The 27,224-nt window shown below is 38.4% G+C and overlaps 1 protein-coding gene across 4 annotated transcripts in view; it reads right to left on the bottom strand.

Moving 5' to 3' along the window:
* Positions 1-27,224, bottom strand: part of LOC105471095 (FER tyrosine kinase) — a 692,543-nt gene that overhangs the window by 660,044 nt on the left and 5,275 nt on the right. Inside the window, exon 2 of one of the 4 annotated variants that reach the window (XM_071098635.1) lies at positions 23,835-23,885. The exons of 1 other annotated variant lie outside the window; for it this stretch is intronic. The gene's annotated coding sequence lies outside the window, so the exon portion shown is untranslated. Of the gene's footprint in view, positions 1-23,834; positions 25,541-27,224 lie in introns of all 4 variants that reach the window. 2 more of the 4 variants (XM_071098636.1, XM_071098634.1) reach the window with 2 other exon arrangements.

A 27,224-nucleotide genomic window follows, 5' to 3' on the forward strand; every position in this document is an offset into this window, starting at 1 on the left:
CCAGGCTCTTCTCTCTAGGATGCCAAGAATTTCATTCCCAGGCAAAAAATCAGGGGCTCTTCTCTTAGGAATTTAGTCAACTGTCAGAGGAGAATTAGAATTATTAGAGTACATGTGTACAGCCATTAACATTCTGACATTTAGAGGCCACTCCTGCGTTATGGCCTGCTCCCTGTCTGCCGCCACTCCCAGTGGACGTAGAGCTCCTGGTCAGTCATCCTGATGATGCTAAAGAACCAATGAGAAAAACAGCAAAGGCACTCCAGGCCAGCTATTTGGAAATCAACACTGTCAGACAAAATCACAGAAAGATTAGGAAACCATCACCATTGAGGGGAGAGAAAAACGTATTGTGCCGACGAAACAAAAATCCTACGAAAAACGGAAGAATCAGAAGTGGTCCTTGAGAAAAACAGAATGGATCCAAGACAACAAATAGCAAAAGTAAGGGGAATAGAAGATGTTCTGATATGATTAAAAAAAACGAAAGTAGGTCAGGTGCGGTGGCTCATGCCTGTAATCCCAGCACTTTGGAAGGCCGAGTTGGGCAGATCACGAGGTCAGGAGTTCGAGACCAGCCTGGCCAACATGGTGAAACCCCGTCTCTACCAAAAATAAAAAAAATTAGCTGGGCGTGGTGGTGGGCGCCTGTAATCCCAGCTACTCGAGAGGCTGAGGCAGGAGACTGTTTGAACCTGAGAGGCAGAGGTTGCAGTGAGCCAAGATCATGCTGTTGCACTCCAGCCTGGGCAACAGGGTGAGACTCTGTCTCAAAAAAACAAAAACAAACAATAACAACAACAACAAAAACCAAAAATAAATGATTCTTCTATCAAGAAGAACAAATTAAAACTTTGGCAGGGAAAAACTTTATAATAAAGCAAATTGAGCTATGGCCAGATTTGGATGGAAAATATGAAGATAATTCAGGTAGACTTATTCATTATAGGAATATTAGTCTTTGAGTGGCCCAAGACATGAGTTCTAATTGTTCCATTATTGAAGAGGTTTTTTCTTATAGTCTTCAGGTCAATAGGCTCTATAGTTTGATCATTACTAGACTGTTCTGATTGGCTTGGAACCAAGCACTTTGCCTAGGTACTACAGTGTGCAGGAACTCCCAGCTGCATGTATATGCAAAGTGGGGGAGATTGATGTGTGCCTTATACCTATCCACCCCCACAATGATGAGTGTGTCACATCACTCTTCAGGTGGTCTCCACCACTCCCAGACTTTACTAGTTTCAGAGAATGTTGTCTTGAGCAGTCCAGAGAAGTAGGGAAATGAACTGCTGTGCCCCATAAAGGATTCTGCGCAATGAAATTTGACCTTTGGGTTATCCATTCCCAATTTTCTGTGCCATATAGCCCTATCTTCAAGTATAATTACAAGAGAGGTATGGCCACATGCATTTAAGTCTTTATAAATGGTGACCTCTCCTGGCTACTAATGGTATGGCACATATACATAAAGCCTGTCTTCTGGAAAAGTAGTATCTTAACTCCATACAAAATGTCCTAGAGGACAAGTGGATAAATCAACAGAAATATTTATTGATTTTACTCTAGTGTGGGTACATCATGCAATGCTATTAAAAATACTTTTAAAAATTCTGAAAGATTCCTGCTGCATGATTTCTTGGAATAAACTATTATTACGAAATAAACTATTATGACATAAACTATTATTATGAATACCATTCATCTGTGCTTCATAAATGACAGGGAAAAAAGTCCAAACTACTTATATCAAGCAAGATCTGACAATTAGGACTTTGTTAGACCAAAAGAATGAAAATGTAGGCTCTGGAGCTGGCAGTTTAGGGTTCGAACTTGATTCTGCCATTTACTGTCCAAGTGACCATGGACATGTTACTATACCTGTCTGAGTTTCAAATCCATAAAGTGGGATCACATACACTACTGGGGGAAACCAAAATAGACCACCCCAAAATACACTTCTTTGGCATATTTCGAGATGGCTGTTCAGAGGGGCTGCAGACACAGGAATAGCTCTGAAAGCTGTCCTTTTGTGAGGGAGATTTGCATCTGTAGAGGAAATCTGCACTCATGAAGTAAACAGCAGATGCAAACATCCTTTCTTTGAGGCTCCCTTATCTGCCTTATCTGGTTTTAGAAAAGATAACGCACAGGAAAAAGACTCTAAAGGTCTGGCACTTTTAAAGTTCAGACAGAGAAACTTTTACTACAACCAGTCTGAGGGCTGCTCCCCAAGGAAATGCATCCGTATAACAGAAAATCTTGGTATTTCCTCCCCTTGTCTCCCCATAACCCCCCGTAACCTGTGGCAACTTCACCCAGGAGCTCCAAGGCTCTATTTCTCTCTGTACAGTGTAAAAACTTCAGTCATGTGACCCTTCATCGAGTCTCATATTTTGTGTGGCTCCCATGCCCATGTGCACATTAATAAATTTGTATGCCTCGTCTCCTGTTAATCTGTCTATTGTCAGTTGTTTGATAGACAGAAATTATCAAACCTTCAGAAGCAGAGGGAGAAAATTTCCTTTTGCCTCTACACTATTTACTGCATAGACTGTGTGGGGTAAATGAAATAACATTGTTACATAAAAAAACTTAACATAGTCCCTGGCACTTTTTTTTCTTTTTTTTTTTTTGGAGATGGGGTCTTGCTCTGTCACTCAGGCTAGAGTACAGTGGGGTGATCATGGCTCACTGCAGCCTTAAACTCCTGGGCTCAAATGATTCTCCCATTTCAGCCTCCCAGTTAGCTGGGACCACCACCATGAGCAATCATGCCAGGCTAATTTTTTTATTTTGTAGAGATGGGGTCTCCCTACATTACCCAGGCTGGTCTCAAACTCCTGGGCTTAAGCAATCCTCCCACCTTGGCCTTTCAAAGCGCCGGGATTACAGACGTGAGCCATCACACCTGACCTGACCATTCACTTCTATCAGAAAATAAAATTGGATACTGTATTCCCCAAATATTTATATTTCTTTAAAATTACATTCATATAGCCCAATGTGTTACACACAATCCAAAAAATTAAAACAGAACTGTTTAAAGGATACAATACAGAATAAATATAAATAAAAGTTTTGTTACTTTCTTCCCACATTCCAATGAGTTATCTTATACAAATCCTTGCATAGGTGTACCCTACTATGGAGACAACTACAATAAAGGCGCAAAATGAGAGGCATTTCCCAAAAGATCTAGGTTTGAATCCAAGCTCATAATTCTCCTCTGTAATGTCCTACTATCCCTCTCTAAACTTATCTTTCACTGCTACAAAGGGTAAATCCCATAGTATAAGGAGCTATCTTTCTGCAATCCTGGTAAGCCACATTCACTGCAATTGAAGGCTCAGCTCCTTGGCTCAGAAGCCTTCCAGGAGGCCCCTAAGTGACCTCCCCAACACATGGGGTCCCATGTTAATCCTGTCCTGCCTACTGCCGGGCCCATGTGAGTACATGCTATCTTGGACTTTGTGATAGTTAATATTGAGTGTCGACTTGATTGGATGGAAGGATGCAAAGTATTGTTCCTAGGTGTGTCTGTGAGGGTGTTGCCAAAGGAGATTAACATTTGAGTCAATGGACTGGCAGAGGCATACCCACTCTCAGTCTGGAGGGGCACCATCTAATCAGCTGCCAGCGTGGCTAGAATAAAGCAGGCAGAAGAAGTTGGAAAGAGCAGATTTGCTGAGTCTTCTGGCCTTCACCTTTCTCCTATGCTGGATGATTCCTGCCCTCAAACATTGGACTCTGAGTTCTTCAGCTTTTGGACTCTTGGACTTACACCAGTGGTTTTCCAGGTGTTTCAGTGTTCCAGTTGTGGCCTTTGGCCGCAAACTGAAGGCTGCACCATCAGCTTCCCTACTTTTGAGGTTTTGGAACTCAGACTGGCTTCCTTGCTCCTCAGCTTGCAGAAGGCCTACTGTGGGACTTCACCTTGTGATTGTATGAGTCAATACTCCTTAATAAAGTCCCCTTCATATATACATATATCCTATTGAAGCAGCATCATTCATCTGGGGTAATACCCAAGGTTTGTTGCCTCATGCCAAGGAAATCAAGGACATGGACACATGTGGAGTGAGGTTAAGAGCGGAGGTTTAATAGGCAAAAGAAAGAGAAAATAGAATAGCTCTCTTTCCTGCAGAGAGAGGGGCTCCTGAGTGGGTCTTCTGGTTCCATGGTGAAATGCATGGGGATTTATAGACTGGCTTGATGAGGCGGTGTCTGATTTACATAGGGCCCAAATATTGGTTGGACCAGGTGTGACATTTACACAGTATGTGAAGAAGATGGCCACTCGATGCTAATCTTTTATTATGTAAATGGGTTTTTTACCTGACTGGTACCCTGTTGTCTGCTCCTTACTGTACACATGGTTGATAAGGAAAAGGGAAGATGGAGCCGCCATGTTGAACATGCCTATAGCCACCAGGTAGACTTTTCCTATTGTCACAGCTGCTGACATTCACTCGCGCAAGCTTCCAGCTTCCTTACTTATGTTTGCAGCTCAATTTTACAGGCTTCTTTTTGTTAGAAAAGAAATGATTTGGGGGCTGCTTTTTATTACAAGGGAAACCTTACCAAGGACTTCCTTTACCCTCACTAACTGCATAAATAATTTCTTTTTAACTCTTATATCACTATTAGTTCTGTCCCTCTAGTTCTGTCCGTGACTAATACAGACTCTTTGGCTTATATGTCTACGTATCTTGTCTCTCCAGCAAGGCTATTGTTACCAAATGCAGGTTTAACCACTCACAGCTTACAAAACCAATTAGCAAGGTTGAGGTATGGTAGAAGGAGAATGACTTTATTATAAACCAAAGCTAGCAATGGGGGAAAATGATCCAGGCTCTTGCCTTAATGGAACCGCTTCAAGTTTCCAAGTGAAATGCAAGGGTTTGTGAAGGGAAAGTTTTGGCATAGAGGGTATGTAGGGGGTGAGGCAGTGCAGGTCTACGTGACTCGTTCCAATGACTCTTCTCGAGTTATTGCCCCATATGGTGAATGGGCTGGCATCATCTCAGGTTCGGTTGCATTGTAAATTAACTGTAGCCTTGAAGCAATCTTTTGGTGGGGGAGATTTCCACAGGTGCCTGTGTCAGAGGTGTTTGAACTAGAGCACCTCTGTCTTAAATAGGGGCTGGGTAAAATAAGGCTGAGACATATGGGGCTGCATTCCCAGAAGGTTAGGTATTCTAAGTCACAGGATGAGTTAGGAGGTCAACACACAATACAGGTCATAAAGACCTTGCTGATAACTCAGGTTTCAGTAAAGAAGCCGGCTAAACTCCACCAAAACCAAAGAGAGTGACTTCTGGTCGTCCTCACAGCTACACTCCCAGCAGTGCCATGACAGTTTACAAATGCCATGGCAATGTCAGGAAGTTACCCTATATGGTCTGAAAAGGGAGGCATGAATAATCCACCACTTGTTTCCCATATAATCAAGAAATAACCATAAAAATGGGCAACTAGCAGCCCTCGAGGCTGCTCTGCCTATGGAGTAGCCATTCTTTTATTCCTTTACTTTCCTAGTAAACTTACTTTCATTTTATGGACTTGCCTGGAATTCTTTCTTGCGCGAGATCCAAGAACCCTCTCTTGGGGTCTGGATCGGGACCCCTTTCCAGTAACACCTGTAGTGTTTAAGATAATAAGATACACTAACAGTGTGAGGGGGCACCCAGTGGTAAAGTAAACCCAAAGAAAAAAAAGAATGAAACTTTAAAAACGGGTTCTTCAGTTGCACTATCAGGCCTGAAGACAGAGACCATGTCAGGTTTCTGGTGATTTCTGGCACCCAGATAGTCTGGGTACTGAGGAATATGAGATCTTCAGAAAATATCTGTTGAAAACATTCACGTGCAATTTATTTGTTTTTAAAAAGTATCCTGATGACTTCCTTGTCTAAAAACTTGTTCCATCACACAAACTAACCATAAGAGTAGAAGTTTCTTGCTACATGTTATCTACTCCTTAAAATCAAAACAATCTAAGAGGTAAAGAGAACTTTATTTTTCAGATGTAGAAACCAGAATTTTGGGATATTGTGTGAATTTACATGTTTTTAAAATTCCAAAAGAAATGTTCAGAGTTCAAGATAATTCTTAATTGATCAGAATAAGAATGGCTGGAGGGCATATAGAGAGCATCTGGATATTTTCGAATGAGATTCATTAGGACAGGATAGCCTCCTTCTGTCTTCCTTGTCTCTGCACCTAATTTATCTACAACTCTAGGTATTATTTTATGTTCTGCAAAAACACTAGGCTTTTAAAATCTGTCAAAAAAGAAAAAGAAAAATCAACTGCCCTTGTTATGTAAGGTACCCTGAGAATTGAACATAAGCAGTGCTAGGCTGTTAGATGACCTAAGTATAAGATGATGACTATCAGATAGAAAAAAATCAATTGCCTCTTTTACCCCACCCCAGAAAGTGCTCTTTAGAGGATAGATAAGTGCAGGCTGTAAATAGTTTATTACTTGGTAGTTCTTTCTAATGGCAGGCAGCAGGCAGGCTGACAAGGTAACAAGTAGTCACTCATCCAAAGGTCACTTGCTCTGGCCCAGCAGCCTTTTCACTTGGAAATGCAATCTGGGTCTAATGTTGATTCTAAAAGAGAGGTCTTTATACCCACAGCTTCAGGCATCAACTTTCGTAAGATTTTTAAGTTGTGTTTCTTTTAAAAAATAAGCTCAGACTTGTGATATTTGTGCTTTATTGCTAGTGGAAAGAACTGATTACCATGGTTAGCGCAACTGCTTTTATTGAGAAGTAGAAGCCAGGTAGTGGAAAATAAATCTTGTGGCTGTGTGTAGGAAGCCTAAAATAAATTTCATTGCTTCAATTAGCTTTCAGAAAGAAAAGAGATGGGGATGGGGCTCTGGTTCCTTTGCATTTCTATTGTCCATGCGAGTGGATAGGGAGACAGGGTGGGGTCTAAAGGATGCTGCTGGAGAGAGGGTCACTGGGGACCACTGAGCAAAAGGGAAGGACCTCCAGATGGCTGCAGGCACTCTAGACCAGCTGGAAGCCCTTGTGTGGTAGCAAAAGACTAGTTCTGAGCTACCCTGCAATTGGGCAGAAAGGCTAGAACCGCAAAGAATAAGATTTATATTTACAGTTTTCAAAAAACTCTATCCTTGAGAGTAAACCCAAGCAATTCTAATGGGATGGAGGAAATAGAACTTACATTAAAGATGTGATTTTCCTCATTAATCAAGGAAGGCATTCTTCTATTTCTGGCTTTAGTAGTAATATTAGCAATGCTGCACACAGCCAGTTAAATTTCAATTATCTGGCATTGATTTAGTTTTGGCTCTTTGGGACCCAATTAGTTAAAACCTGAATAATGCTGATTATTACATATGATAAGTTTTTCCTGGTTATGTCCCCTGTTTAATTTCATACACTATTTATATTTACACATTTTATAATGTCTGCTTAACTATATCTCCCACAACAGTCTTCAGAATCACTCTGAAAATGGAGCTAGACTGACTGCATATTTCATAATTCAGCCCGTATTACCTGCAGAGGGAAAATGACTCAGCCCAATATATTTCCATGGCTTATGATTTGCTTCCATGGCTTATGTTTTGAAATCTAACTATTGGCAAATTATTCTGAAAGTTCAGTAATTCCTTTGGGAAGTTTCTTGATTATGTAAATACACTTCAGAGATAGGTTATTCAAGCCAGCTTGGATTTGTGTGCTGGCCTTGTAATAACTCCACAATATATTACCCATAATTCTTTCCACTGGACTGCCCCTACTTATGTCACACTGTAGTAATGCAGCTTTATCTTGGGGCCATCACCACCAAAATTTCTACTTCTCAGGGGTACAGTATTACAAGCCATTTTGAATCACACCACGCTGAAATCAGAACTTCAGTTTCTATATCTCCCTGAAGAAAATGTGTTCCTTAGTTTTAAGCTGACTAAAATGAGCAAAGGGTCAGTTTGCTTCAAGGAGAAAAATGGAAAATTCGTATGCCCGTTCTCTTATATCTGCCTTTTGTCACTTGATTTTCAGGAAGCTTCGAGGGCAAAGGAAAAGCTTTTCTCTAACCCTTATATAGACTATATATGACCAAAAGAGAAGTATTAAATTGAGTGACAGAGCTAGGAAATCATGAGAATGCCAAAGCAAGATAAAGGCGAAACCCCGTCTCTACTAAAAAAAAAAAAACACAAAAAATTAGCCGGGCGAGGTGGCGGCGCCTGTGGTCCCAGCTACTCGGGAGGCTGAGGCAGGAGAATGGCGGGAACCCGGGAGGCGGAGCTTGCAGTGAGCTGAGATCTGGCCACTGCACTCCAGCCTGGGTGACAGAGCGAGACGACTCTGTCTCAAAAAAAAAAAAAAAAATAGAAGATATGAATGAGATATTAAGGGACATTGGGGGTAGAAAAATCAGGTCCCATATATATCTAATTAAAGTTCCAGAGAAGGAGATGCAATATTTAAATTAAAAATGGCTTAGATTTTCCAAGAGAATCACCTTGTCTATAAAGAAACATGAGGTATTAAATAAAGGGAACATGCCAATTCCTGAGGAGAGTAGGTGAAATCAATGCACATCTGACAACACTGCACTGAAACTGAGAATATTAAGATCACAGAGAAAATCCTAACAGCTACCAGAGAGAAAAGTCAGATTACAGGCTTAGATAACTCACCTCTGATCATATTCATATCATAAAGAAAATAACCCAAAGATGTTCCTGGAAATGCTGACTCCTCTACTAGTAGTTGAGGTTCACAGCATTGTCTGTATATATGAGGGAAATTTATTTCTATATAATTTTGTACCCTACTATCTCACTGAATTATCTCAGTGTTTACATAGTTTTCCAGTTGATTCTCTTGTGTTTTCCACATAGAGAATTACATCATCTAGAGATGACAGTACTTTTACTTCCCTTTTCCCAATGTTTATTCATTTATCTTCTTTGTCTTTTCTAATTGCATTAACCAGGACTTCCAGAAGAATGTTAAATAGCAGTAGGCATCCTTGTCTTGCTCATTAGCTTATGAGACCATTTCCAGGGTACAATTTTAAATTAACATGACGTCCCTTTAAGGTGAAGATGTGTTCTTTTTCAACATGAAAAAATGTATCTACTAATTCCTATCTTATTTATGGATTGTTTATGAAGAATGGATATGGCCTATTATTAAATACATTTTCAGCATCTCTGAACATGATCATATATTTTTACATTTTGTTTTATTAGTATGATAAATTATTTTAATAGTTTTTTTTCCTGATGTTGAATTATCCCTGTACTTCTAGATAAAATGGCACTTGGTCATAATTTATTATCCTTTTAAAGTGCTGCTGAGTTTTGTTTGTTGATGTTTTATTTAGATCATATCATCATAAAAAAGACTAATCTGCCATTTTTTTTCTCTATTTTTGCTGTCATATTTAGGTTCCAGTATCAATGTTTTCTCATTTTATGAAAATTATTTGGAGGCTTTACTTCTTTTCCTATGTTCTAGAGCAATTTAGGTAACATTGGAACTATCCTTTAGGAGCTAAGTAGGATTCTATTGTGAGAGCATATGGATTTGATAATGGTTTGGGGGTTGTTTTTTGACAACATTTCATATTTCTCCTCTGATAATTCCTGATTATATTTTCAAATCTCTTCCGAGGTCACTTTTGGTAATTAAACTTTTTCCCATAAAGTTAATCATTTATCCAGAGAGTTTACACACACACACACACACACACACACACACACACACACACACGCACACGGCTTAAGGCAATCTCAAACTTACAAAAAGTTGCAAATCGATACAAAGAACTTTGGCTTTCCTGAGTTCTTTGAGAGTAACTTGTTGACCTGTTGCACCATCTTCTCCAAATATTAGTGTAATTTTCCTATAAACAAGGAAAGTGTCCCTTATAATCACAATACAAAGATCAAATTCAGGAACATAACACTGATATACTACTACTATCTAATCCTCAAACCCATTTAAGTTTTACCAGTTGTACTGAGAATGTGCTTTACAGCAAAAAGATCTAATTCAGAATCATGTGTTCCATTTAGTTATCACATCCCTTTAGTCTCCTTCAGTGTGGAAGGAGATAGTCTATCAGTGACATTCATAATGTTGGCACTTAAAAACATTATAGGGCAGTTATTTGTGAAATGCTCCTCAGTTTAGGTTTGTTTAATATTTCTTTATGATTAGATGCTGATTAAGTGTCTTTAGCAGGAATATCACAGAAGTTATAAAAAAGGTTTTGATTTTATGTAGTTAAATTTATCACTTTTCTTTTAATTGTCTCTGGATTTTGAGTTATTGTTAGAAAGTCTTTCCCACACTGATATTAAAGAGGTATTCACCCCTGCTTTCCTTTGACATTTAAGTTACTATAATTTTACATTTAGTTCTCTGAGGAATCTGGAGTTTATTCTTTGGTGTATTGTGGAATCTAATTTCCTTTTCCCAAATGGCTACTCAGGTACATCTTTGACTCAGTGATTTGAGATGCCATTCTTACCTTATCATACACTGAATTCCTGTATGAACTTGGATCTCTGTCTGGGTTTTCTGTTCGGTTTCACTTGCCTTTCTCTCTCTTCATGCACCAGTACCACACCACCTTAATTATAGAAGCTTTCTAATATGTTTTAGTGCTTCGTAAAAGTAGTCCTCCTTCATGCTTTTCTTTTTTAGTGCTGTTTCTTTTTTTCTTGGCAATTCTTGCATGCTTGTTTTTATATACAAACTTTGGTATCAACTTATCTAACTCCATAGCAAAGCTTGTTAGTATTTTTATTGGGATTGCATTAAATTAATGAATTCATTTAGGGTGCATGTCATGAGCTTTCCTATTCAAGAACAGTGAGTATACTTTTGATTTCTTCAAGTCTATGTTTTGTGTACTTGAGGAGTGTTTTAATGTTTACCTCATATGGGTTTTAGATATTTCTAAATGTTTGCCTCATATGGATTTTAGATATTTCTTGTTAACTTTATTCCTAAATATTTGTTACTATTATAAATGCGGTTTCTTCTCTCTGCTGTAACGTAGAGGACTTTATTTTGAAATGGGACAAACTTGCCTCGCCTCCACAGCTTCCCCACTTTCTTCTTCTATGTAACATGTTATCTACCCCATAAACTATCCCAATACATGAACATCCATTTGTCTATTCTTTCAGCAAGTTGAGAGGCCAGCATGTCCTAGGCACATGGCCACCATGTATGGTTATGTAGCTGGTACACTGCCTGATGTCAAAGCACACCATGCACAGTGTGGGCTATGGCCCTTTAGAGGCCTGGTCAGGAAGCCCAAAGCATCATCTTTGATATCCATATAGAAAGGACATAAAAAGGTCTGTAGAGAGTAATTTGTTATAGAATTACATCTGGAAATATCTGACAAACTTTAGATACTTTGTTCTCTGAGGAGCTTGTATATTACTTACCATAAGCAGTTATCGCTATGCAGTATGATTAGTTGATTATGTGTCCATTTTACCCCATCTGAGTCCCTCTTTGAAAGGAATGAAGTCTCAATTAATTGTTTATGGATTAACAGTTTGTGGCACATAATACTAGGTACTCAATAAATGTTTATTGAATGAATGAATGAATGAATGAATTGTATTAATCACTAAAAGTCTGTACTCTGAATAAAACATGGGTTGCCTCTTCTCGTGGCGTTTTCTATCTCCAGAAAACTCAAAATGGAGAATTTTTTTTCCTCAGAGTAAGAAGAGAATATAGTGTTTTAGACTTACTATATTAAAAGGTACCCTGAAAGTGAGATTTTCCCCTAAAGTAGTACAGAGTGTGACCACTCTTCATGGACTGTTAGATCCTCCCAGAACCTCTCTTTAGTAGATGTTTCAAGATACCAAAACCACTGGATTCCTTATGAGCCCTCGGCATGTTTTCAGATGTCACAGGACGTGGACTTGTCACTATCGAAATTCCTCTAGCTAGGAAATAAGGATTTCTCTCTAGATATATATGTTTTTTGTTTTGTTTTTTTTTAAAGAAACCCACTATACTGAGCATAACTGCATTCTCTCACTCTAGCTTTGCCCCTTCTAAAACCTTCAGTTGAACTCACAGTGAATTTTGAAGGCTTCAGAAGAATAGAGTGCCTTCAGACATTTTTCTGGCTTTCTTTTCCAGGCAGAGTTGTTCACTTTAATTCTAAGAGTCATTCAATTTGGTAAATCTCTTCACAAATGCCAAAAAATGTTTCATACCTTTTAGAAGCACAAAGCACTTTTCTTCCAAGAGTCCTCAGGTAGTAGGCAAACAGTAGCAATATTCTTAGAAATGATTGTGAGGAAGTAAATGCTACTGTTACATCTCTTCCCTCTCAGAGAAAATGAGACATCAGAAGGTAAAGCAAAAAATGTCATAGGTAAAGGAAAGCTCCATGGAATGATCTAATGAAATCTAATCTCTCAAGTAAGTGCCATCGGCCTTGCAGAAGCAATATCCTAAAGGTCATTCATCTTCTGATAGGCTTACATTTTCACAGTGTGGGGTTGGGAAATGTGAGGGAGAGGGGATTGTGTGATGGCTAAGACCAACTCATTCTTGAAGAGTGAAGCAGGTGGCAGATTTTTAGCTCTCTTAGTTGGTAGAGAAAGCCATTGCTTCTCACGAAGCACAAGGAAAGGATATTACCATGGCAACTCTTGAGAGGGAAAGAGGGGACAGTATTCTACTTTTGTGCTTTGAGAAAATGCACTTGAACTGATGAGATGGGCAACTCCTACATAAAAACAGCAGGAGACTTGCATTGGTGGCTACAGCCAGGCTGAAGACAACTAAAAAGTGGCCCCTGTGTCACTTTTGGCTCTAAAAAGTATAGATTCTTGCCTTTTTGTCCTATTTTGAAAAAGATTTTTAAGAAATGTCCTTGCCAAAGTTTGTGGGGATGAACCTTCATGTTCGTAGTTTGGAAGATAATTATTATATTTCAGCTCTCTTGAATCAATTTTATCTCTATTCATATGATAAGAACAATTAAATCATGACAATTATCTCCAAATATTAGGGACTAGCTTTTCTATTATTTCAGAAAAAAAAGTCAATAAGTTAACAGGTGATCCTAACACAAACAACATGTGTTTAGGTATACACTTATTTCCATAATACTGTTGGAAATAAATATATATTTTTAGTTCAGAATGCACAGTGTTAAGATGAACAAAGATTATTTTCAGTTTAAGATATTTTAAAAACTGTCTGTGTTTCAAAATGTAAAAAGTAAAACTTTCTTCAGATCTAGGCCATTATACTAATTCTTGAAAAACATACTTCATGAGACTCATTTAATTCCAAGAGAGATCTGCACAGTCTATGATCACTGGAGGTTTAAATACATGTAGAGTTGTTGTTTTTTAATTGCCTGCAAATTTAAATTAAGCCTTGATCCTGAGATTAAAGAGTATCATAGCCTTAATACTAAAATCAGTATTTTTAATGTTGTTTTTATTGATACCTTTTTCTTAGCTGAAAAAATAATTCACCCAGTTGTCTTTTAAATTATTGCAGTCATTCTTTTGACTTTGAACTTATGGTATCAGTGGGTGGTGGATCACAGAAAAAACTACCATTTTCTCTGCTGAGATCAATTTTTAAAAACTGCATAACAATAATATGAATGAGTCTACTTTAATATAAATACAAGTAACACAATCTTAAAATAAGCTTCATAAGGGATCAATAACTACCCCCTTATAATTTGAAAATAAGCAGAATATGCAAGACAACCAAAGAAATTCTAGATTCAAAACCCTTGTTATAACTATTGATTAGCAAAAATTGAACAGGGTATCTATAGCTAAATTCATGTGATTATGGTAAACAACTCTGATATTAGATTGTTTCTGTTCACCACTACATAGTCAATATTCTTGGTTGTGAAAAAACAGCTAAACCACCTTTGCTAACTTTAGAAATTCAACTTGTGACTTAAGTTCAATTCATGGCACAGCCAGCACCTCTATGATCAACAGCAGAAAACACACATGTTCTCTGGTAATAAATATTAGCAAAGGGTGTGCATATTTCTGTTCTTCAGATGACTGTGTCAGTTTAATCTAATTTTAGTTCAAAGATTTATTCATCTCTGGTTCTGCATCAGAGACAAAAATTACTTCATTTGATTAATCGTGAGGACTGGGAAGAAGTCTTCCATATATCTTAATATTCAATTCTAATGCATTCATTAGAAAGAAGCAATTCCATAACCTCAAGTAAATTGTCTCAAATTGGAATGGTCAAAACAAAAATGTTAATACACAAATAGAATTTAGTGTGTTACATAAGCATGCGCAATCATCTAAAATTAAAACTAATCACTTTGTACCAGAAGCGGTAATAAAAGCCAAAGTTCCACCTCATTGTTCTCCAGTGAAGTATGAATAATTCATGATTCAGGTAAGCTTTCCATCTCCCTTGCGTCTTCCAGAAGATTTTACCAATTTCATTATTCAAATTGTATCTCTTTAGAGCACTTTCACCATGCTAGAACTGAAATGATGCTAGACATCAAACCCTCTGATATTATTTGTAGATCTGTCACTCATGTAAAGCAGAGTATGACCAGGTCTTATGGTTCCCACTCTTCCTGAATCTGGCCTGCTTCTTTTCCATACTCCTTAAAACTCTCCCTGAATTCAAATCTTTCCTTCCTTCCTTTCTTCCTTTTCTTTTCTCCTTCCCTTCCTTCCGTTCCTTCCTTTTCTTCCCTTCCTTCCCTTCCTTTCTCTCTTTCTCTCTTTCTCTCTCTCTCTCTCTCTCTGTCTTTCTTTCCTTTCTTTCGAAACAGGGTCTTACTCTGTTGCCAAGGCTGGAATGCAGTGGCATGATCACTGCTCACTGCAGCCTCAATCTCCTGGGCTCAAGCAATCCTCCCATCTCAGTCTTCTGAGTAGCTGGGACTACAGGAGTGTGCCACTATGCCTGGCTAATATATATATGTGTGTGTGTGTGTGTGTGTGTGCGCGCATGCTCATATGCATGTGGTGTTTTTATTTGTTTTGTAGAGACAGAGTTTTGCCATGTTGCCCAGGCTGGTCTCGAACTCCTGAGCTCAAGCGATCTGCCCTCCTTGGTTTCCCGTCATGACTACTTCTCTTTTATAGTCAAATGTTCCTCTGTCTCCCTCTTACAAGGAGGCTGCACACAGCCTCAAATATTTTCTCATTCAAAAGTATCTGTTTCCCTCTATTCTTCCCAGAAAGTTGCTCTATGGGAAAATAAAAATTATTCTCTTTTTTATAGCTGAAAACTCTTCTTTTAATAGCATTTTAATAGTGTTTTTTAACTTCATAATAAACACCCATATCTGTAGTGTCACTGGTTTCATCCATCACATATATTTATTCAGCAAATATCTATTGAACTCCCACTGTGGGTGATGTGCTAACGATAGAAGACTCTAACTCTGCCTTCAAGGAGGTGACAGATGAAGTGAACCAAATATTAACATACTGGTGTTGACAGCTACTATTCTACACAGACAGGAGATGTGGAGAAAGTTTCCCAGAAAGGGAGAACTTTCACTTGTTCTTGAAGGATGAGTAGGCGTATGCAGGTGATTGCGGAGGAAGGAGAATGAGAAAAAGAATTCTAGGAGGAGGAGATGAACATCTAGGAAGGTGGAGAGTTGTGAAAAGGCACAAAGATTTTAGCACAGGGCTTACACTCTCCAGTGTCTCCAGGCACCAGGCAGACAGTGTGGACGAGAGAATGCAGCTGAATGCAGGGCAGTAGGAACTGATGGGTACTAAGCCAAATGTAGGCCACTTTGAAGGCATGGGCCTTCAAGTTTGGGAAAGAAGTTTGGGAAAGAAGATGAGTTCATTTTTTGACAGGTTGAATTTGTAGTTCTTATAGTTCTCAAAAGAAGCCAGAATGTGGATTTTGATATTGTACCTTAAAATTTTTCATTGTTAGCAAGTATTTTTTTTTTAATTACCACTCTTTAGACAAAGTAAAACATGTCTTCTGTGGCAGGCTGAATAATGGTCCGGGAAGATATCCAGGTCTTAATTTCTGGAACCTGTGAATATGTTATCTTAAGTGACAAAAGGGATTCTGTAAATATGATTAAGGAGAAGAATCTTGAGATGGGGTGATAATCTTGGATTATCTGAGAGGGTACCAAATCTAACAACACTTCAAGTGTCCTTAGAAGAGGGAGGCAAAGGAAGATTTGACTATAAAAGAGAAGTAGACATGACATGGAGGCAAGAGATGGGGATTATGCGAAGAAGGGTTCACACGCCAAAGAATGCAGGCAGTCTCTGTAAACTAGAAAAACAAAAAACAAAAAACAAAAAACTTTCCCCTGATCCTCTAGAAGAAAACAACCCTTCTAATAACACCTTGAGCTTAGCGTGGTGAAACTGATTTTGAACTTGTGTGGCCTTCAGAACTATAAAAGGATAAATCTGTGTTTTTTCAAGACAACAAATTTGTCATAATTTGTTATAGCAGCCATAAAAATGTAATACATTTTCTGACCTGATTCATTTCTTGGGTTTTTAGTTTGTAACCTTTGCTTTAAGGCCACAGTTAGAGTTGTGTTTGTGTTTGTGTGCCTACATGGAGAATGGCTGGAATTAGACTAGAGAAGTGAGCCTAGTCTAGACTCCTGGTGTTATTCCTGTTACCCTATTTTGTAAAAAACATTTATTTACATGTCATTCTCCTCTGTTAGACTATGAGTTTCTTTGGGACAGGAACTGTCTTATTCTCTTTGCATCTTAATTGCCTAGCAGAGTGCTCGGCACATGTTCTTTGCTTAACAAATGAATGAAATGCAAGATTTAAAGGGAATCTGGAGCCAAACCACCAAATGCTTGTTATTGCCATATCAAGGAATTTGAATTTTATCCTGAAGGAGATGGGGAACAAATGAAATGTTTTAAGTATAATGGGAAAATGAGCAGCTTTGCTTTCTAGAAACTGACAATAACTTAGAGAATAGTTTAGAAAAGCACAAATGAAACCAGTAGATTGGCTAGAAAGCTGTTGTAATACAGGAATCCTATGAACTAAGACCAGGTTAGTGACAGTGAAGACACAAAGATGACTGATCAGATAACGGAGTTTAAAATGACAAGATTTAGAGACTCCAAAATCGGGAGAGCAGGCAAAGGAAAAGTCCTGGATGATTCTCAGATTTATGGTTGTCAAAGTAGGATGGAATAAAAGGAAATTTGGGAAAGAAGATGAGTTCATTTTTTGACAGGTTGAATTTGTAGTTCTTGTGGGATACCAAAATGGAGGTGTTCCACTGATTACATTTTCTTTGGCTTAGCAGAGAAGTTTGGTGTAGAGATAGAGATTTTGTCAACCATCATTGTAGTCAAAGCCATGGATTTTGATAATATCACACATAGAAAGTACATAGATTGAGAAGAGAAAAGAAGAGGAAGTAGAGGAGAGGAGGAGAGAGGAGGGGGAAGGGAAGGGAAGGTTAGGAAGAGAATGGGAGGGGGAAGAGGAAAGGTGAGCCTCAAGGACTAGTGGAATTTATAAAGAGAATAAAGACGAGGAGCTCCTAAAGTAAACACAGAACAAATACAGAGAAAGAAAGAAAAGTCAAGAGAAGGGCATATCACAGAAACCAGAGACACAAAAAAAATACCAAAAGCAGGGGCACAGTAATCAGTGTCAAACACTGGAGAATAGTTGAGATAACAAAGATTGAAATTTGTCCAAGAAATTTGGCAATTACGAAGATATAAGTACTCTTACCAAGACAAGTTTCAGTAACGAGGCAAGGTATGTAAGGGTCAAGCAGAAATCACATTACAATTGACTGAGCAATTAATTCAAGGTGGAAATTTGAAAACAATGAGCAGAGGTGGAGAAATTAGCTCTGGACATAGATTGTAAAATGAAACTGGAAGTTATCTTGGGGGAAATTGAACAGGTTCCTGCCTGATTAATTCTATTTTGTCTGTTAAGTGGGAGTTGAAATTCTTTCTCGAGAGTAATGGTGGGTTAGAAGACATGAGGAGAGTAGTGAAGGCTTGGAATAGACACCAAAGTGAGATGATGGAGAAAGTGAGCTGACTAGGAGAATAAGGATAAATTACAGTTAGTGTGAAAGACCAGCACACGTTGCAGGCCATGAATCTGTGGAGGTTCCATATCAACCCAGTTGTATGATTTTTCTCCATGGCTTATATGGTAAGCTGGTACAGTGAAAACAAGAGGCCAAAAGAGTTGAGGGTATTTATGTGTCATGGATCTCTGCCAGAAAGAAGGAAGTAAAGCCAGGACAAGACTGATGGCCTAAGAGATGATGATGGGATTAAGGGTCAGGGTGCTAGGATATAGGCAGAAGAGAACCAAAATGATAGGATGCTCTAGTCATATAACAACATGTAGAGGTCTAATATTTCAGAGTTGCAATCAATCTGGTTCAAGGAACAGTTTTGAAGTAGGTGACTAAATGGGAGTAGGCAAAAGTCCTTAGAGCCAAGGAGAGTAGAAATCCTAAGGCAAGTGTGATGCTAAAACAGTATGCGTAGATATTGAGGTAACCCAGAAGGACTTCAGGTGGAGAAGAAGGCAACAATTTAATGAATTTTTGTACAGCCCCACTTGTACCAGGTACTGCATTAAGAGATGAGACAGACTCAATACGAACCATTGAGTTCAACTCTGATCACAGAGTTGATCAGAGAAAACTGGTAAATAAACATATCCCATTTAGTACATGGTAGATAGTAATTGATGTGAAATACCCAACTATAGCTGGCATATAAAGGAGAAAGTATAGTCAACAACTTGACAATTTCAGATATTTCACACTGGGGAAATTAATTAGGAAGTAGATAGATGGATTTAGAACAGCCAGTCCCTATGATATGCAAGTGAGGGATGCAGGCACCAGAAGTGTACAGGAAGAAAATGACTTCCTCCCTCCAGCATCTCTGGCTACACTAAATCCAGGCTGTCTCCACTTAAACCATTAAGCACAACATCACCAGTCCTACTGGCCGTAAATGTCACTTTCAACACATCAGTTTCCTTATCAAATCCTCCCATTTTTTTTTTCCAGTTCCTACACCATTATGCCTAAACTCCTACATCATAAAGAGATAAATGTTGCGTAGGCTGTTTTACTTGTGCCATATTCCCTGTCCAACAATACTTCCCACCACTTATCTATCATGTACTCCTACAATATGTCATCTGCTTCCCTTCTCCTTGACTCATAAACAATTATGCTCATTCCCACATTTTCTCCATGTAGTCTCCTCACTTGTAATATTTCTCCCAAAGTTCTCTTCCAAATGAAGTCATCCTTCATGGTCTGGCTGAAGTTCCATGGCTCCCATGGAATCTTTCCTTGAGTATCTCTGAATCACTTTATTGGATATCACTATCTTTAGAACTGTGCTATCTCCTGGTATTCTCTAATGGTTCACTAATGTGTTAGACTTGTTTTCTCAAATAAGGTCTCCTCAGAGACAGACAGAGACGTTTTATATCCCTAGATTCTGACAGTGATTTTTATTAAGTTGAGCACACAGTAGATACTTGAGAGACAAATTAATATGATAGAAAGTATGTGAGTCAGGAGATCATTTTTTAAATTCAAGCTTTGCCTTTCAGGCTGAATTCTCTTTATTTGGGACTTGAAGACCCTGGATGCATATCACTCAGACAACTTTTACCTCCTGAAACCTGATTCTACTAGATTCTAATTATTTTAGTTATTTGCCCAGAAGCCATGATAGTGAAAATAATGCACATCATATTGATTTGATTCTAAAATTCTATCACATCCCATGCAGTGTATTTAATAGATGAAAAACTATATATTCAATGTCTCTTTAATTATATGAGTTAAGCTCAGTGAAAGGTCTTATGTAGATATGCAATAAATATTTGTTAAATTCATTCATTCATTCACTCATTAAGCAAATATTTAATGAGCGCCTATTATGAGTCAGGCAGAGTTTAGACTCTGTAGGACACCATAATAAACACGACAAACAAGCTATTTGCTCTCTTGGAGTTTATATTCTAGTGAAAGCAGACAGATAATAAATAAATGTATAATATAATGTCAGGTGTCAGTAAGTGGTATGAAGAAAAACAAAGCATGGAAAAAGTATAGAGAGTCATCAGGGTGGTTTTAGCTAGGACAGTCTTCCTTATTTCAATTTCATACAGTGAAGATATGGATATTCTTGTGGACTTGGGCATAGACAAGTGCAGATAAAAACATATAAATAGGTATAGATATGCAGGTAAATATAGATCTAAACAGTCTAGATATAGCATTAATTATATTCCATGTACTGAGCTAAGGTGCGTCATAGTCACTAATTTGTCTTATCTTTTCAACAATATTTTGAGATGGGTATTACTTCATGTTACCAATGAAAAACCTCAGGTTTAGAGGCTTTAAATAACTTGCCAAAAGTTACTTAGCTATAAAGTGTCAGTAGTTGGAACCACACTGCATTTGCCTGTTATCTGCATAAGCAAACATATTAGGTTGATTTTCTTGCCCAAAAATATTCAAAATTAGAATAGGAAGGTAAATTGTTATGTGTTCTGATTATGAGAAAGGAAATCTATCTTCATTTTTAAATATGTCTTAAAAGAAAGCCATATCCAACATCATACTGAGTGGGCAAAAGCTGGAAGCATTCCCTCTAACAATTGGAACAAGACAAGGATGTTCCCTCACCACTCCTATTCAACATAGTACTGAAAGTGCTAGCCAGAGCAATCAGGCAACAGAAAGCAATAAAAGGAAGGAAATGAGGAAGTCAAATTATTTCTCTTCACTGATGATACGATTCTACACCTAGCAAACCCTAAAGGCTCCTAAACCAGATAAATGACTTCAGCAAAGTCTCAGGATACAAAATCAAAGTACAAAAATCCATAGGATTCCTATATACTAACAGCATACAAGCTGAGAACCAAATCAAGAATGCAATCTCATTTACAATAGCCACAAAAAATAAAATATTTATAAATACATCTAACCAGGGAGGTGAAAGATTTCTACATGGAGAACAACAACACACTGTTGAAAGAAATCATAGACAACACAAAGAAACGGGAAAATATCCCAAGCTCATGGATTGGAAGAGTCAATATTGTTAAACTGTCCATACTGCCCAAGGCAATCTACAGATTCAACTGTATTCCTATCAAATTATCAATGTCATTTTTCACAGAATTAGGAAAAAAACTATTCTAAAGTTCATATGGAACAAAAAAGAGCCCAAATAGCCAAAGCAATCTTAAGCAAAAAGAACAAATCTGGAGGCATAACATTACCCAATTTCAAACTATACTATAAGGCTACAATAACCAAAACAGCATGATATTGGTACCATAGGTACCCAATAGGTACATAGACCAATGGGACAGAATAGAGAATCCAGAAATTCAGCTGTACACCTACAAAAACTGATCTTCAGAAAAGTCAACAAAAATAAGCAATAGGGAAAAGGCTTTCTTTCAGTAAATGGTACTGCAAACCATATGCAGAAGAATGAAACTGGACTCCGATTTCTGACCATATGCAAAAATCAACTCAAGATGAATTAAAGACTTAAATGTAAAACCTCAAACTATAAAAATCCTAAAACAAAGCTTAAGCAACACCATTATGGACATCAGTCTTGGGAAACAATTTATGACTAAATCCTTGTATTAGGCCATTCTTGCATTGCTATAAAGAAATAACTGAGATCGGGTAATTTATAAGAAAATATATATAATTGGCTTGGCTGACAGTTTTGCAGGCTTTACAGGAAGCACAGTGCTGGCATCTGCTTGGCTTCTAGGGAGGCCACAGGAAGCTTACAATCATGGTGGAAGGCAAAGTGGGAGCAGGCACATCACATGGTAAAAGCAGGAGAGAGAGAGAGTAGGGAGAAGGTGCCACACACTTTTAAATGACCAGGTCTTGCAAGAACTCATGATCACAAAGACAGCAGCAAGCTATGAGGGATCCACCCCCATAATCCGAAACCTCCTACCAGATCTCAACTCCAGGATTGGGGATTACAATTCAACATGAGATTTGAGCAGGGACAAATATCCAAACTACATCATCCAGCATCTGTCCCCTCCCAAATCTCATGTCCTTCTCACACTGCAAAATACAATCATGCCTTCCCAACAGTCCCTCGAAGTCTTAGCTTATCCCAGCATTAACTGAAAAGTCCAAAGTCTCATCTGACACAAGCCAAATCCCTTCTGCCAGCAAGCCGTAAAATCAAAAACTAGTTTCCAAAGATACAGTGAAGGTATGGACATAGGGTAAACATTCCTCTTTGAAAAGGGAGACATCAGCCAAAACACTGGAGCTATAGGGCCCATGCAAGCTCAAAACTCAGCAGGGCAGTCATTAAATCTTAAAGCTCCAAAATAATTCCCTTTGACTCCTTGTCCCACATCCAGGGGACACTGGCACAAGGGGTGGGCTCCTAAGGCCTTGGGCAGCTGTGCCCCTGTGGCTTTGTAGAGTGCAGCCACCAAACCTGCTCTCACAGGCTGGAGTTGAGGGCCTGCAGCTTTTCCAGGCACAGGGTGCAGGATGCTGGTGGATCTACCATTCTGGAATCTGGAGAATTGTGGCACCCTTCTCACAGCTCCGGGGGCTCTATGTGGGGGCTCCAACTCCACATTTCCCCTTGGCACTGCCCTAGTAGAGGTTCCCTGTGAGGGCTCTGCCCCTGTATCATGTTTCTGCCAGGGCACCCAGGTTTTCTCATAAATCCTCTGAAATCTAGGCAGAGGCTGCCAAGCCTTATTCATTCTTGCATTCTGTGCACCTGCAGGCTTAACAGCACATGGAAGTCACCAAGGCTTATGGGTTATGCTGTCCAGAGCAGCAGCCTGAGCACTATCTGGGCCCCTTTGAGCTGAGGCTCAAGCTGTAGTGGTCATGACTCAGAAAGGAGTGTCTTAAGGCTGTGTAGGGCAGTGGGGTATTGGACCTGGCCCATGAAACCATTCAGTCCTCCTAGACTCCAGGGCCTGTGAGGTTAGCGGCATACTGAGAGATTTCTGAAATGCCATTGAGGCCTTTTCCCCATGTTTTCGCTATTAGCACTTGGCTTTTTTTTAGTTATGCAAATCTCTCTCGAAAGTGGTTGCTCCACAGCCTGCTTAAATTCCTTTCCCAATAAAGCTTTTTCTTTCCTTGCCACATGGCTATGCTGCAAATTTTCCAAACTTTTACATTCATCTTCCCCTTTAAATATGAGTTCCAACTTATTTCTTTGCTACTACATCTGAGTATAGGTTGTTAGAAGCAGTCAAGCCATATCTTGAATGCTTTGCTCCTTAGAAATTTCTTCTGTCAGATACCCTAGGTAATCATGCTCAAGTTCAAACTTCCACAGATCTCTAGGGCATGAATACAATACAGCCACTTTCTTTGCTAAGGCATAACAAGGGTGACCTTTCAGTTCCCAATAAGTTCCCAAGAAATTCCAGTTCCCAATAAGTTCCTCATTTCCATCTGAGACCTTGGCAGCCTGCATATCACTGTGTATCACTGTCAGCATTTTGGTCATAATCATTTAACCAGTCGCTAAGAAGTTCTAAACTTTCTCTCATCTTCCTGTCTTCTTCTGAGCCTTCCAAACTCTTCCAATCTCTGCATGTTACCAAGTTCTAAAGTTGGTTCCACATTTTCAGGTGTCTTTATAGCAATGCTCCACACCTGGTACCAATTTTCTATATTAGGCCATTCTTGCACTTCTCTAAAGAAATACCTGAGACTGAATTATTTATAAGAAAAGATATTTAATTGGCTTACGGTTCTGCAGGCTGTTCAGGAAAGCATAGTGGCATCTGCTTCTGGGGAGGCCTCAGGAGTCATCCAATCATGGCAGAAGGCAAAGAGCGTGCAGGCACATCACATGGCAAGAAGGGAGCAATAGAGACAGTTGGGGGATGTTCACACACTAAACAACCAGATCTCTCAAGAATTCATTCATTATCACATGGATAGCACCAAGGGGATGGTGTTAAATCACTCATAAGAAATCCACCCCCATGAATCAATCCCTCCCACCAAGCCCCATCTTTAGTACTGGATATTACAATTAAACATGAGATTTGGGCAGGGATAAACATACAACCTCTATCAGTTCTCAAAAGCAATTTCAACAAAAACAAAAACTGGCAAGTGGGATATAATTAACTAAAGAGCTTCCACACAGGAAAAGAAAGTATCAACAGAGTAAACAGACACCTACAAAATGAGAGACAATATTCACAAACTATGCATCTAACAAAGGATTAATATCCAGAAGGTATTGGGAACTTAAACAAATCAACAACCAAAAAAACAAATAATCCTATTAAAAGGTGGGCAAAGAACATCAATGGTTCTCAGAAGAAGACATATAAATGGCCAACAAGCATATGAAAAAATGTTCAACATTACTAATGGTCAGAGAAAGGCAAATCAAAATCACAATGGCATACCAACAGCAGAATAGCTACTAATAAAGTCAAAAATAATAGATGTTAGCAAGTCTGCAGAGAAAAGGGAACATTTACACACAGTTCAGCCCCTGCAGAAAGTAGTTAAGTGATTTCTCAGAGAACTAAAACAGAACTACCATTTGACCCAGCAATCCTATTACTGAGTATATTCCCAATAGAAAATAAATTGTTCTACCAAAAAGATACCTGCACTTGTATGTTTATCACAGCATTATTCACAATAGCAACAACAGGAAACCTATGTGCCCATCACTGGTAGAATGGGTAAAGAAAACTGTGGTACATATACACAATGGAATACTACACATTCACAAAACAGAACAAAATTATGTCCTTTGCCACAACATGGATGCAGCTGGAGGCCATTATCCTAAGCAAATGAACAGAAACAATAAACCAAATATCATATGTTCTCTCTTATAAGTGGGAGCTAAACCCTGGGTACACATGCATATAAAGATGGGAACAACAGACACTGAGGTCTCCAAAAGGAGGGATGGAGGGAATGGGACAAGGGCTGAAAAACTCTTTATTGAATACTACTATGTTTACTATATGGGTGACAGGATCAATAGAAGCCCAAACCTCAGCATCATGCAACATATCCTTGTAATGAATCAGCTCATGTATCCCCTGCTTCTAGGATTAAAATTAAAAGAAAAAGTCTTAAAAGATCAGAGACCCTTTGTGTATTCAAGAATTGTGATGGAATATAATACAGCCATAAAAACCAATAAAACCAAATATGAAAAGATCTATCTCCATGATATATTATTATATGAAAAAGCAAAGTATAAAATTGTTACATGTCATACTGTTCTTTGTGTTTAAAAGTGGATGTATTTTTTATATTCTTGCATATGCATAGGATATATCTAGAAGACTACAAAAAATGCTGGTAAGAGTGGTTGTTCTAGAGATGAATAAAAGGGAGGCTTACTTTTCAGATGCATACTTTTCATAATTCTTGAAACTTTTCCTATGTGTACGTATTGCTTATTAAAAATAAATCTAAAATTAAAAATATAAAATTGGAATAATTAATGTCAGTGAGACACCCAAATTGTTGATAGAATAATCTTGTGCAAATAGATCCTTTTCTTAACAAGTCATACAAATTTTCAATGAGAGAGCATTCGTTAATGTGTGGCTACACTGAAAATTGATGTTCCTATAAGCTTGGCCTTCTTCAATAATTGTGGAACAATAATCCTGTTATAAACAAAAGATTAATGGACAAGTGGATGATACCTGAAGAGTTGGAAGTGAGCATACAATCTGAGCACTACGGTTAATGTATATGCAGTAATTCTCCAGAAGACATCGAAAAAATGATAGGATCCCAAAAGTTGCTTCTAAGTAGTAACATAATAGAATAAAAATTTGATATTTTAAAAAGAATTTGAACTTTCCTACCATATAGCATTTTCCCTTGAAAGTTTCAAATCTCCACTGCGAATCTATAAGGTAACATATTATTCACAAAAAGTGGTGGGAAATAAATGAGAAAATACTAGAAATCTCTTTATATAAAGTTATAAGAATGCCAAATGCAAGTATGATCCTTTTATTTAATGTATTTTAAAGAAGAAACACAGTTTATACTAATCATTTGCCCTTATGAGTCATAAAATGTAAGTTTTTAGATGAAACAGGTATGTCATCTAAAAAAGTTTTACCTGATTCAAATTCATACCTCTCATTAACAGAAAGTAGAAAGCAGAGTACAACCTCTGTGTAGTCCCCTGGAAATCAGACCTGTTATTAGCCATCCTTGGATATCACCACTTGCTGTTCAATAAAATTGCAGCTGAGAAAGCATTTATCTGGCAATAGAAAGCTTTTTATATATTAAACGTGTCAGCTTTGTGTAGTTAGTAATATCTGCAATTAACTTTCCTTTACAAAAAGCTTTGTGGAAAGATGTGGGAGTAAAGGTAACTAAACTAGAACAGGTTGATATTCTGTGTCATTTTGTAGGCTAGTTTGGCTCCAAGAAGAGAAAGGTGCAGGGTTAACATGAAATTGAATATAGCATGATCTTTAATTTCTGAGACATTTACAAATAAGTAACTGGTTTGATATTCACCAGTTCTGCATCCATGGAAATGTGAGCTCTTCACTTTGAAACTTCACTCACAGTGATGAGGCTACATTCAGTTTTCCAACTTCCTGATGAAGCAGGTGGATTATTTATATGTCTGACTGCACTGAATAGTATACCCATTTATAGCAGAAATTTTCTCAACATAAAACGAATCTACTTGGCCTGAAATGAGGCTCTGTCACCCTTACCATTATTAGCATCCTGACCAAACAACCCACATACCTTTGAATCTTTTTTCTCTCTCTCTCTCTTTTTTTTTTTGAGACGCAGCCTCACTCTATCACCCAGGCTGGAGTGCAGTGGCGCGATCTCAGCTCACTGCAACCTCCATCTCCCAGGTTCAAGTGATTCTCCTGCCTCAGCCTCCTGAGTAGCTGGGATTACAGGCACATACCACCATGCCTGGCTAATTTTTGTGTTTTTAGTAGAGACGGGGTTTCACCATGTTGGTCAGGCTGGTCTTGAACTCCTGACCACGTGATCTGCCTGCCTCGGCCTCCCAAAGTGCTGGGATTACAGGTGTGAGCCACCGTGCCTGGCCTACCTTTGACTCTTTTACTGCATTCTATGAATTAGTAAGTGAGGACT

The sequence above is a fragment of the Macaca nemestrina genome, chromosome 6 (assembly GCF_043159975.1).
Source record: "Macaca nemestrina isolate mMacNem1 chromosome 6, mMacNem.hap1, whole genome shotgun sequence".
NCBI lineage: Eukaryota > Metazoa > Chordata > Mammalia > Primates > Cercopithecidae > Macaca > Macaca nemestrina.